Raw genomic sequence first — 14,398 nt, forward strand, 5'->3', positions numbered from 1 at the left:
GCTACTGCCTTGATTTTTAACTCATTGAAAATCTGATCATCCCACTGGCAGCAGAAAGCCTACATGGAGTGGGGATGCAGCAGTGCAAAGGGTTCATAACTCTTACTCTGCTGAGGGCATAGTCAACAGTGCATAGCTGAGGGCAATGATAATTTAGTGTATCTCCCAAACAGCCTCTGTCAGCTGAGTTCCTAAATTTCTAACTTTCTCCATAAAGCCTTAAAGCTGCTCACGCCTTCTGGGGTGTGTGTGCACAACTGAGAGAGCATTCTCCATCACCCATGAGGTGAATCAAGCCCAATATCTATCTCCAGTGTGCATTTTTGAATGTTCACTTATACTAACCTCTTTCCCATGCTCATTTGCATCTTGTCTTAAACTAAAATTGTAAAAACTTTGGGGCCAGTCTTTTACTATACTTCGGCATAGGACCCGCACATGGGTTACTATTTACGACTGGGATTGCAGTAGTACCTAGAGGTGCCAATCAGGGTCTCAGTGTGCTGAGCTGGATGCCATACAGATATTCAAGCAAAAGACACAATCCCTGCTCTGGAGAGTTGACAATCGTATGTCAAGACACAACAGAGGGACGAGACAAACAGAAGTGGTGGGAAGGAGCAGATGATGAGGTAACAGTAAAACTTATTAATGATGCAATGGTCTGAGGTCTTTACTCAAGTTTTACTCTCGCAAAACTCCCATTGCAGTCAAGGTGTCTGAGTTCTGTTTACAAACAACATTGTAAAGAGCCTTAGTATAAGGAAGACTAATGTCCAAGGACTTCAGAGTTTGGCCCAAATCATTTACATCTAACTGTTAAAGCCTAGAGTTTCTGGAATGATATTTATGATCTGGTAATTTCTGAAACACTGAACAAATTCATTGATTTTTATTGGTGGGTCAAAAGTTAGGTAAAGGTAGTGTTGTAATACTAGTCAGGGCACTGGGTGAACAGTCTTAGCAGAAAAATAAAACCCATTAAACTGTTAAATGTCTCATGTGATGGATGAGTCAGAAAACCTTTGTTTCCAGCAACAGTCATATCACTTTAGCATGGCGTGCAAAAGGGAAAATAGGGTTATGGTTTAGACAACTAGATAGAAGAGATAACTTGTTGTGAAATGACACCCACAACTGGCAGCCAAGATGCAGCAATTATAAAGTACCAGGAGACATAACACATGGACAAAAAGTGTGTCTAGCCCTTGAAAACATTTAAGAATTCAACTTCCGGGTTACCCTCCTTTCTAAAGATTTTCAGCACACAGAAGCAGGTGCTTCCTTGATAGAGTTCCAGTAGATACATCAGAGTACATGTTGTCTCTGGCATCGCTATGAAAGATAAATATTTGGGCTTTAGTATTCCTATGTTGTGTTTAGGCCCAGATGTGCACCTCTGTGAATTCCAGAGGGAACAAATGTTTTCTGATTGTAAAGCTCAGAAGCCAATGCTGCAGAGAGGCAGATAGGCAGATAGGTATAGAGAACAGACAGAAATGGGTTTGAGCTAGGATGACATCTCAGACAAATAGAGAAGAAGTATATAGATTGGGTTGAGGCACAGATTCAAGATCACTCAACAAAGTTACATTTAAATCTGCCAAATTGAATCCTAACAGAATGAAATTCATTCCCTGTGTAGATGATCCATACAAGGCCTTGTGCCCTACTTAATCCCAATGATAAGGATTGTAGAGGGGCTTAATTGGTGCATTGAGCCTTGTACGGACCACCTACACAGGGGTGAATTTCAACCACAACAAATTTGTTTCAGCTGATATAGGCTGAATATGAGAGAATGACCTGTATGAGATTTTTGAACATCCACTGGTGGATTAACAGATTAATTCCAAATGCAAGTCACTTGGGGAAATGTATAGTATATTAGTTATTATCCCCTTTAATTCTGTTGTTCCAAGTTGAAAAGTTCTTAACAAATGTGTCTTTACCTAGGGTATTCTTAACAATGATCTATTTTAGGATTTTCTATAGTTCCCCTCACTGTACTATCTAAATTCTCCCCGGGTTAGCATAGCAAGGGCTCTAGTGAATTTCATGCAGTCTTCTGCTCTTCATGCTTCTGTAGTTATAGGAGCATCTACTTGAGCTGAATATATATAAACATTTTAAAAAATATTTCGAAATTTATTCACTCATTTATGTCTCCTGAAAATGCTTTAAAAATACATTAAAAAGTTCTAATGTACATGTGTGAAATTGCCAACTTTGAACTTTCATATCTTTAAAATTTCTGAACAATTTTCTTTCAAAAAGGTTTGATTTTTTTTCTCAAGAGATAGTGAGGTCTACAAGATAAATAAGTTTAAAGTTTTTAATTTCAGCCATTTTTTTTTGAGGTGGCCAAGTGCAAACATTGTGATTGGAACATAAGGCAAAAGTATTTTTTCACACTTGAATAATTCAGTTTATCTTGCTACATCTTTCAAACACCCAAAGATGATTTTAGGCTAAGACTAAATCTGGAAAATGTCAGTTCAAAAGGAATTTGTGAAAATTATTAGCAACTGAAAAAAGAAAGAGGAGGGGTTAGGTTGGAAGCTGGAACTCAAGTATAATGATGGTGACAGGAACTAACTACATTACACACTTTGCATAACATCTCTAAGATGCAGCCTTTCCTATCCATCTACACAGCTAAACTCTCATCCAGGCTTTCATCTTCTCATGTCTTGATTACTGCAACATCCTTCTCTCTGGCCTTGATAAATGCCTGACTCATGTCAATTAATATTGCTGCTGCAAAGATCATTTTCTTAGCCCATCGCTTTGGCCATGTCACCTCCTCTCTTTGCATCCTTTCACTGCCTTCCCTTTCTCTATCGGATCAAATGCAAGATACCTGCTTTTACCTTCAAAGCCCTCTACAACCGTGAAGGCCCTACCAATCATCTCTCATTCACTACTAAAGTGTTGACTCCCACCTCTGATCAGCCCATGATGTCAGCCTCCATTGCACACTTGTTAAATTTTCAAACATGCCCCTTTATGCTTTCTCCCATGCTTGGGAGGAGCTCCCTGTAAACATTATCCTCCCTCCAATGCCTCCTTAAAATTCTCATTTGCTATGATGCCTACAAAAAACACTTGACAATGGTTAGCCTGCTGATGTGATGAGACACTACATGTCATGTGACCATTATTGCTTCATTGTTCCCTTGTGCTTCCCTGTTTGTCTGTATCCACCTATTGTCTCTTGCCATATGCTTAGAGAATAAACTCTTTGGGGGCAGGGAACATCTTTTTGTTCTTTGTGCAGTGCCTAGCACAGTGGAGTTCTGGTCCATTACTGGAGTACCTATGGGTTATGGTAATAGTAGTAGTAATAATAACTACACATTTGGCTCTTCTATAGCATCTTCCAATCTACAATTCCAAAGCATTAAAAAACCACTGGACTTGATTCACTCCACAGATTCATTGGGGTACCACTTGCACTCCCCTCCTTACATGGATACAGCTGCCCCCAAAGGGGATTCCCCCAAAGGAAGGGATACCCCCAAAGGAAGGAGATAGGATAGTACAATTGCTACTGCCTCATGGAATTCTATGCTAGGAGAGGTGGGGACTGGGGTGGAAGCAACTTTATGTTCCATCTGGTATTCAGTAAGAGCCCTGCCGGCAGCGGTTGTTGGGGAGATGTGCTGAGTCAGTCCATCTCCTGGATGCCCTGGGCTTATCCTCTCCATGGCTGACCTCCAGGGCCAGCCTTAGGATTTATGGTGCCCTAGGCGAGATTATTAAACTGGTGCCCCTGTGCCTGATCTGCTCTTAGCAACACAAACATAAGCTTACAGTATTGGAAAACTTGCCACATTCACGTTATTAAAACCAGTTTAACTTAATTAAGCACACTGTAATGTTGATGGACTAGCACTAAAGAAGCAGCACTATAGAAAAAATTCTGATATGACAGAATGATGCAAATAATATATATTTTTTAATTTATCAAAATTTTATTGGAAATTTATATGAAGAGGTATTGAAACAAAGATTTCTTTTTAATTAAAAGCAATCTTTCTGGCTTTTTTGGCTGCAAAATCAGTAATAATGTCATCGTATGACAAAGTCGTGTCTTGTTCGATTGCAAGAATAGCAAGACCAGTTAAGCGTTCCTGACTCATTGTAGAGCGGAGATAGTTTTTAATGAGCTTTAGTTTTGAGAAACTCCGTTCTCCTGATGCTACTGTTACAGGAATTGTCAGTAGAATACGAGTGGCAATGTACACATTAGGATATATGTCAACAAGTTTGCGGGTATGAATAAACTGTACAATGTCCATCACCGATTTTGCATGTGGCAACATTGATGACAGTGTACTCAATTCTTCGTACAGTTCAAGTCCATTTAAATCAAAACTATCACCGTGCTTCAGGAGGCTCTCTAGGTTCTTGCACTTTGTCATTAGTTGCTCTTGTTTTCCTATTTCGTTGAATTTAGTTATGTCATACAAAAATCCAAACTGTTCATGGTGTACTTGCAAGGTATTAAACCTTTCATCAACAGCAGATACTGCTTTATCCATCACAACATTAAAAAATTCAACCTCAAATTTCTTTTCTGAATCGTCTATGGGCATGATCTGCTGTACAGATTCTTCACAAAGAAGTGTCCCTGGCCTTTTTTACTCATATTAACTATGTATTTACTTTATGAAAGTTGGAGAAAACAATGTGAAAACGTAAAACATTGGCTGCCCAACTTCTGGGCTGGCAAAAGTTATACTGACTCACAGGGAAAAAAAAAAGCAGGAGAATCTTAGTACAACATATGGTCACTCTATACCAGGGGTCGGCAACCTTTCAGAAGTGGTGTGCCAAGTTCACTGTAATTTAAGGTTTCTCTGCCAGTAATACATTTTAATGTTTGTGGAAGGTTTCTGTCTATGTCTATATTATATAAATAAACTATTGTTATTATCTGAGGTCTTGGCCACCGGTCCTGCTCAGGCCACTGCCAGCTGAGTAAATGAAACCCCAAACCGGCAGCGGGCTGGTGGCTGGAACCCTAGACAAGGATCCCAGGCCCTGCTCAGCCCACTGCTGGTCTGGGGTTCTGACCACCAACTCCTGCCAGCCAGGATCCCTGCCGCCAACACCCCCTCAGCCCGCTACCAGCCTGAGATTCTGCTCACCCAGGCTGGCAGGAGGCAGAGTGGGGCTGGCAGCTGAGCTCCTGACTGGCAAGGGGCTGGCAGCCGGAACCCCGGGGTAGCAGTAGGCTGAGTGCTGCTGGCACCCCAGACTGGCAGCAGACTGAGCCACTCAACCCCCCATCGGCCCTGCTCAGCCCGCCACCAGCCCACTCAGCCCGCTGCCGGCTGAGTGAATGGAACCCCAGGCTGACAGCAGGTTGAGTGGTTCAGCTGGCCTGCTCAGCCCAGTGCCAGCTTGGGGTTCCTTGGGGGTCCCCAGGCCAGCAGCAGGTGCTGAGTGGGGCCGATGGCTGGTATCCCAGCTGGCAATAGTGCAGCAGCCGGAACCCCAGAGCAGTGATGGGCTGAGCCGCTCAGCCTGCTGCTGCATACCATCAAAAATCAGCTCACCTGCCACCTTTGACACGTGTGCCATAGGTTGCTGACCCCTGCTTTATACACTAGTAAGGAGATGAGCATATTACAGTTGTTGGAGGGCTCTTATCAGGAGTAACAGGCTATAGGAAAGTCAGTCAACATTTTTTGTTTCTCTGATGAAAACTGGCCCACTCCCTGCCTCAAACCAAACCTGTCACTAATAATTGTCAACAACTTAATTTTCTGTTTTTGGCTAAGATATTGATTTTTTTTAAATAATATTGAAATTGGATTCAGGATTGTTAGCAAGAATTTTTGGCAAACAAAGTTGTTAAATGACAATCTAAATGGCAACACAGTACTGCTTTCATGCTTGGCTCACCTCCCAGCCTGCTGGTCCAACAGCTGCAGTAGAGGAGGAGATAGGTGGAAAACTGTAGGACCCCAAAATCCACCTCTTGGGGTGCAGAGTGGCAACAGCAGCAGCAAACCCTCAGGTCCAATCACACGCCAATGGGCACCACCACCAGCCTTACGGACCATGGTGAAGTTAGCACAGCATCTGATCTCAGGGACGGGGCACCCATGGAGCCACAGCAGCTCATCCTGCCCTGTGCAGCTCCCCCCGGATGAGATGGATCGCTGGCAGCTGCCAGCCCAGGGCAGAGGCGCTCCCCAGCTAGGGTGATAGATCCAGATGTCTTGATTTTATAGGGCCAGTCCCGATATTTGGGGCTTTGTCTTATATAGGCACCAATTACCCCCACCTAGAGTGACCAGACAGAAAGTGTGAAAAATCAGGACAGGGATCGGGGTGGGGGGTAAAAGGAGCCTATATAAGAAAAAGACCCCAAAATTGGGACTGTCCCTATAAAATAGGGATATCTGATCACTGTACCCCAATCCCCTATCCTGATTTTTCACACATCTGGCTAACCCCAGCCAAGCTCTGTGTGACATTCCAATCCTGGCTGCCTGCCGAGGAAGTGAGTTACTTTCACTTTCATTCCTCAGCAGGCAGCCAGCCAGCCTCCTCCTCTCACCTATCCTCCAGCACCTCACTCAACCCAGCCCTGACGGAGGGGAGGAAGGAGAGAGAGAGGGGTGCTCCTGGGGAGGAGGGAGAAAGGAGGGGGTGCTCCGTGGGGCGGGGGGAAGAAGAATTGATGTTATGGGGGACAACAAAGGATACTGGTTCCAGAGCCACAGAGCCTGCGTCACCTCACCTCAGCCGGGGGGAAAGAGTCACACTCACAGGTGAGCTCCTTCCCCAACCCTTACCCCCTCCCCTGCCCAGAGACCCCAGCAGCCAATCCCATTCCTCAGACTGTGCTGCATTCGCCTCTCTCTAGGACCCAGCAGCCCTGCTTCTACACTGTCTGGACTGCCTGCAGAGTGGTGCCCCCAGGCAGAGTGAGGCCCTACGCGGCTGCCTATTCTGCCTATGCCTAAGGACGGCCTTGCTGACCTCATCCATTTTCTGGACAATGCCAGCTCCCTCCAGGTCCCCCAACAGACTAGGGTGTTGTAGTCAGCTTGTACTGCTTGGGGGGAAGGGATAGCTCAGTGGTTTAAGCATTGGCCTACCTGAATCCCAGGTTGTGAGTTTAATCCTTGAGGAGAGCATTTAGGGAACTAGGGTAAAAATCTGTCTGGGGATTGATCCTGCTTTGAGCAGGGGGTTGGACTAGATGACCTCCTGAGGTCCCTTCCAACTCCAATTTTCTATGATTCCCTCTCACACTGAAATGTCTGCCACTACCCATAGCCAAGTTTCTGCCAGCCTAACTCATGTAAAGAATTGTGTCTGTCAATTAAGCGCCCCCCCACCCGAGGTAGGTAAGGGATTGGAGGTATCATTTCAATAACTACTGAAATGCAGCCACAGTGTTGCACACTAATACTTAACAATAGGAACAGCAGAAGAATATTGAATCCAGTTGATACAATAGAGGATTTTGGGCAAATTTGAGTGTAATTTTCCTGTGTTCAAATTTGGCTGGAATATAGACACCTACACCCCTATTCACATGAAAAATGACATGTCATCTAACATGAATGTAAATTTTACATACCTGAGGGCCTGATTTTCCATAGATTTGCAACTTGCATAGTCATTCAGAGTGGTGGAACAGTGAATGCAAAATGGGTTTTCAACACTAGCAGCAGAGTTAAGCATGTGGAGAATTCTGATTTGGTAGCACTGTGTAGAGGGCCAGCTCCAGGCACCAGCATTCTAAGCAGGTGGTTGGGGCGGCAATCTGCAAGGGGCCACAGTCCGTGTGTTTTTGCAGCCCCAAGCAGTGCGCCAGATTGCTGCTGCAGACGGTGGGGGCAGTCCATGTGCTGTTAGGGCAGCACGTGCGTTTCCGCAGCAGCGGCAATTCGGCAGCAGCTTCTGTCTTCAGCTGCCCATGGCAGCAATTCAGCGTGCTCCTTGGGGCGGCAAAAACAGTAGAGCCAGCCCTGACTGTATATCCACATTACAGTTAGATCAGCTGTTCTCTTCAGGCATTCAGCCTGGTGAGAACAGAAGGTGTTTCTTGCTGCTGCTGCAGCCTCCTTCAAGGTTTATGCCAAGAGAGGATAGCTTTAGTGTGCAGTGGGGGCCCCATAGGAAACCTGCTGGTATAGGCTGCAGTGGAGAAGTGCTGAATCGCGGCATATCCCTGCTGATCCAGTCACATCCCCTTTCTTGCCATCACAGCCCATGTTTCACGCTGTGCTGGCAGCCACAGGGCCCTCAAGCAGAGCAGAAGTTGCAGCTGCCTTGCAGGTCCATAATTTCTCCCCTGAAGGTCTTTCCACTGCCAGGAGCTCTGGGACGTGGTTTCGATCGGCATAAACTGGGGTGAATCCAACATATTGTCTAATTGCTCATCAGTGAAGAAACCCAATTTTTATTGTGTGGCACTTTGTCACAAGAAACGTAACTGGCGGTGGGAGTGTGGAATTAAACAAAATTGCTTTCTTCCCCCCGTGAATTGAAGCTGGAACAGCTGTGATTCTCATTTCAGAGTTTCACAGAACGAATGGAGAATGTCAGCTTGGTTAGAGTAAAGATGATAATTATATGTTGTCTAATCTTATCTGGATATGTCCCCTCTAGTGGTTTCCTGCTGGTAAACCACAGAAAAGGGAGGCAATAGTAAGTAAACTAGGGGAAATGAGATGAAACATTGTATGTCTCTTCAGTTAATATGAGGTTCATTTGAAGGATATCACTAATGAAAACAAATAGTATTTTCCTGCAGCTAGGCTTTCCAAGTCCATTTCAGGGGATGTAGAGCAAAGTTTGTTACACTTAGTAAGCTGTGGTTTAGGAAAGCCACTGGGATGTAATATTAGCATCGTGGTAAATTGTTTTTGTATTTTAATAGCAATGTGTAAAACAGACATTTTATGGATTATGGGAAATTGGTTTTCCCCACATGGCTCAATTAAAAGGTCTTCATATTGTTGAAATGCATGGGGTTTGAGTGAGTAAAATCCACTCCTCAGTCCCACTGTGAGGTAAGTTACCACTCTTAAGGGCTGGAATAGTGGATGCAAACTGTTTTATGGGATCTTAGGGTCACTGATTCTATAGAATAACAGATTCTGTGGCTCCTTTTGCATCATGCTATGATGGAGCCCTATGGTGCAAAGGAGGTGTGGAAACCAGTCTGCAAACCCACTCTGCCCACAGCTTTCCCCTACACAACCCCTTGGAAGGGTCTAGCCTTGTGTGAGACCTCTGCACCTGTGTGAATTTTATCCTGGGTGAGTATTTAAGAAAATACTAAACAATATCAGAGAAAATATTTGCAAATGATATGACCTCTCTGTATAAACTGTCTGATCTTGCAGTCAGTACTTATTTACTTACCCCTGCTTCACCTGGATTCTAGGGAGTAACCCAGGATCAAGGAAACAAACAGATCCTTTCTTCATTTGCCCTGTTCACACACTCACATCAGCCAAACATGCCTCACTGCAGGGTCTCCAGCCACTCCTCCTTTCGCCTGGCATACCAACAGATCTATTTCTAGATGCATGAACTGAGAAGTCCATTTACCAAGTCAATGGAAACAACCGACCTGTATGAGATTTTTGAACAGCTACCCATGTGTTAACAGTTTCTGAACTCCAGCTCCAAATGTGGGTAGTTTGGGTGAGACAGCATTGTAGCTGATTTGAATTTAAATAAGGAATGGAGATTTGAAGAAAAGATACGGTGGCGATAAAGTTGATTTGCTGTAGGTTTTAAATCTCAAATATATGTTAGAAGGGGTGCCCTCCACCAGAAAATTCTAGAAAAATTGGTACAATCTGGAGGTATTTGAATGTCAACATCCTCCCATCTTTCCATCCCTTTTCCGTTACATTTTCAATTTGTTTTAGTTTTGCTAGGACAAGGGATTCATCCCCTTCCTATTCTTCCTGCATTCCAGATACCTGAACCAACCCTGCTTAATGCAAAAGCTCCTGTTTACCTCTCTGTACCTGTATTCCGTCTCCTTTTCTTTGTTTCTTTTCTGTCATGTCCCTGAGAGTGCACAGATGGTAGCCTTGCAAGCAAATGGAGTGACACTGTAAGAGAACTACACTGCCTAAAAATAAATAAATAATGATCAGAGTATGACTTCAGGCTGCTCTGGCATCGCACATGTCTGTATGACAACAGCAGCTTATTGGGTCTTTTCAAGTTATAGGTAATATATAATTTTAGGAATTCAGTCTAAGCATATTCTGTGTTGTATGCCTGCTAATGTAGCACACACACTCACTTCATTAACTCAAATGACAAATATATTTTTAACTACATGTGCTGCGTCATTAGGGCTGTTCATTAAAGGTGAAATTCACCCCAGTGTGAAGCACCAACATGAGGTCTATGTACCTCACAAGTCCAATTTAAGCTTTATTAAATAAGTGTTAAGTGGTGCATGGGCCTTGCACTGGCTCTCTGCAGAGAGGTGAATTTCACCCTAAGTGCAGGAAGGAGTTAATGAGATTGCTGTAGAGGCATAAAGAATATCCTTATAGGGATTTATTAGCATGGGTCCGTGGATGATACAAAGGTGCCCCGAAACATACAGCACATCTAGACCTTTCAGTCAGTTTTCCTTGGCATTTTTTTTCCTTTGTCAAGGTTGGTGAAAGAGTACTTTTGGTGCAGAAACTCAATCTGCATCCAGAGCACTTTATTATATACATCTTAAACAATCAACAAGCAGATGCCAAGTGTTGTTTTCAGCGTGCAAGATGCAATAGTGATATTTGTTACACTATGTCAGATCAAAAATATTTCACATGAAAAGCCAAGTTTGTAAAAGAACAGTTTAGCCATATTGAGAAGTGATACGCAGGAGAAATGCAACAATAGTAACTTGTTACTCATTTGACTGAATGCAAGTAAGGCTGAATTAGAGATATCTTAGTGCTGTAGAGAGTCTGCTAGAAGTTAGTACAGTATTGTTGTCTCTTTCGAGGCCGCAACTGTGTAACTGATAGAGGACACCTAAAAGCAGCAAAGAATCCTGTGGCACCTTATAGACCAGCAGACCTTTTGGAGCATGAGCTTTCGTGGGTGAATACCCACTTCCTCAGACATGCATCTGAGGAAGTGGGTATTCACCCACGAAAGCTCATGCTCCAAAACGTCTGTTAGTCTATAAGGTGCCACAGGATTCTTTGCTGCTTTTACAGATCCAGACTAACACGGCTACCCTCTGATGATAGAGGACACCTAGTGGTGATTAGTAGTAAAAGCACACTCCTGAATAAGGAGTATAATAGTTAGAGATGCACAATATTTTTTACTCTTTTGTTCCCAGACTCGTAATTCTCGGTCAGATTCTGCTATCAGTTACAGGGTTGCCTGGATGTAACTGAGAATAGAATTTGACCAAGAGTTTTTTGCATCACTTAATACGAACATACACTTGTTAACTCAGGGACAATCATGTAGAGAGAAGCTTTCAGTCCTCAGCCAGCAGGACCAACAGGCATAACCTGGGATTTTGGGGGCGGGGAGGGGAAAAGAAGAAAAAGGTGAGGAATGATTAAGAAGGGCATTGTGGATCTGCTTATGGAAGGCTTCTAGGAAGGACTGGGGAGGGGGGAGCAAACCTTTGGGTGAGATAACTTCTCATCAGATGTAGAGAAGTAGAGAGACAGCAAGAGTCTTTTTCAGAATATGAAAAAACTGAATAGCTGTAGCAAGAAGCTTGAAATCTAAGAGGAGAGGCACCTGGTTTCCTGAGAAAGATTTAACCAACAAGCAGCCAGAGCACTACAATAAAAAGACTGGGCAATAAGAAGAAATAATAAGAAATAATAGCAAAAGTCAGGCTTTATAATATATGCTTTATCCTACGCTTAAACCTAACTGTATTCTCTGGGTTAAGACTCTTTCTCTTGAGGTGAGTTTTCCTGAACTAGCCCGGGTTTTAGAGGAATTAACTTTCCACCAAGAATATTTATCAAATGCTCATAATGGAGAAATACCTTGTTTTACTGGCTGTGTTTCTCTCTGAAGTTTCATGGCGCCAAAACGGTGCCTGTCCCCTTGCCTTAATACACAAATCAGCTATTGTCTAAGAGTCATTTTAGTTTAAAATAACATTTAAAATTAATCCAAATATTAAATAATAGATATGTTTATCTCCTCCTTGGAGTAAATCATGATATATAATGGTGTCTTCTGTCAGTAAATATGGAGTCTCTGAATTCTGTAGAGGGCAGTGTATGTTTCTGATTTAAAATGTATATAAAAGGAACAGTTAAAGTGAGCATCTATAATTTGATCTAGCATTTGATCTAGCATGTGTATTTTGGATACTGGGCATCCATATGGCATTTCCTCTCCACTGTGTCTTTCTGCTCTGTTTCTATAGGAAGAATAGGCAGTAAAGTGAAATTTACAAGACAGCACAATTCTTGTAAATGTCAATATGCTGCCTATTCACAAGAGCTGAGCAAACTGGTACAACCAGAAAGTTACATAATGATCGGAAAAAAGCAGTACCATGGGTTTATTTCTATAGGCTTACATAGGAGTGGGCTTTTATTTTAAAGTATGTTGCAGTCCTCTTCATAACTTGGAGTAGTGGACAGGGAAACACTATTTCAACTGTCAGGATGATGGCATGAAAATTTACATATTTATTCTGCAACCTTGCCTTGGTAAGGTGGGTCCCCTATCTGAACTGGCCCTAATACAAATGGAGACAGTCTGATGACTTTTTCAAAGCCAAAACCAGATGTTGTTTGCATCACTTATTACAACACCCTGAAGTTTGTGGAGGCAGGGGAAATTTGGATAAATAGTTGTGGTTTATTTGTTAAGTAAAGACAATGTGTTCATTGCCGTCATAAACAGGATGAAGACATTCTCTGCCCCAGTTTACTATCTAAAAGAGTGGCATACGGAAGGCACAATACAGAGGGTAATTCAGAAGAAATAATTTAGTGTGTATTTATTATAAGTATCTCTATTGATTTCAAAACAATCCTATCAAACTATATATAAGAATAACAGTAACTGTGGAAAAACAACAAAGATGGACAATGCAAAAACAGAGCCTTGAAGTGCTACACCATCCTAGCTCAGTGGGATCTCATACTTCTCACTTGCATGTGTATTATCCATGTAGGATTTCATTATTATGCAGAATATGAATGTTTATTAATAATGATTGTATATTTTAAAATGGCTACTAATTCAGTTCTTGTGGGACTTCAAGAAGAAAAGAGATTTTAGGAAGGATTTGAACAAGGGGCAAGTTGGGGCCTAGCGCAGAGTTTGGAAGGTTGGCTGTGCTTGAGGCACAAAAATAGGAGTGGGAGGACATGGAGTGGGCACTGAGGAGAAATGGACAAAACCCAGCAAGGAATGAGATCAGAGATGTGTGGGTCTGGGTGGAGTTGTCCAGGGTCTTGAAAACGAAGACAATGATTACTGAGTGTTGACGTGATGCGTACAGACTTGCTGCAAAGGGCGCAGCCTGGCTTCCAGCTTAGTGCGAGAGCAGGGCCCAATCCTCATTGTCTGGTGCGGATAAGGCGTTTTTCGAAGTTCTCTTTGGGACCAGGTGGTGCAGCCAGCGCCGATCACACAGCAGTCCAGGCCCTAGGAATCCCCCCTCCCCAGACCTCCCTCGCGGTGCAGCACCACCTGCTCTTGCAGCCGTTGCTCCCCGTGCAGCGCGAGCCCCACACATTCCCCCCAGGACGTTCCAGAACGCGGAGCCCAACCGCCGGAGGGTAAACACCGAGCTATCAACGGACCCACCCGCAAGCAGCGGGTCTCCAGACGGCGTGGGTGTGACGTTGCCCCTTGAGAGACAGGGAGACCCCCCCAATCGAGAGTTAAGAATCTTTCAAGGGGCGGGGTTGATTCGGTGCAGCCAATGGGAGGTGGGGAGGCGTGGCCAAGGGCGGGATGCGTGCGGGAGGGCGGGAGTCTCGCTCCCCCTCCCTTACCCGTCCGGCGGCAGCTGAGAGACAGACCCGAGACCCAGTGCCGGCAACTACGCCGGGCAGCGGGCGCGAGAGACCGAGTCGCTCCGCAGCCCCGGCCACCCCTGCCCAGCCCGGAGCGTCCCGGGGAGCCGGGCGGGGGACACGGCTCGGGGGCGGGGATCCCGCAGCAGCGCTCGGCTGGCGGCGCGTGCCAGGTAAGGAGCCGTGCCCGGGGGGTGCGGGTCTCCTGGGGGGCGGGCGAGCGACGCGGGGTCACTTTGCGGGGTGGAGTGACGGGGGAGTCCCGGGTTCGGGGGGTGTTTGGAGGGATGGGAGCGAATCCAGGCTCGGGGGGGGGGAGGTTCTGTAGAGGACACCCCAGTTTGGGGAGGGCGGGGATGTGAGGCGCCGTCTCG

The 14,398-nt window shown here is 44.5% G+C and overlaps 1 protein-coding gene across 1 annotated transcript in view; it reads left to right on the forward strand.

Annotated features, from left to right (window-relative positions):
• Positions 1-14,043: 14,043 nt before the first annotated feature.
• The window catches only part of SIPA1L2 (signal induced proliferation associated 1 like 2), a 249,856-nt gene continuing 249,501 nt past the window's right edge, over positions 14,044-14,398 (forward strand). The window contains exon 1 of the mRNA XM_050949013.1: positions 14,044-14,197. The gene's annotated coding sequence lies outside the window, so the exon portion shown is untranslated. The remainder of the gene's footprint in view (positions 14,198-14,398) is intronic.

The sequence above is a fragment of the Gopherus flavomarginatus genome, chromosome 4 (assembly GCF_025201925.1).
Source record: "Gopherus flavomarginatus isolate rGopFla2 chromosome 4, rGopFla2.mat.asm, whole genome shotgun sequence".
NCBI lineage: Eukaryota > Metazoa > Chordata > Testudines > Testudinidae > Gopherus > Gopherus flavomarginatus.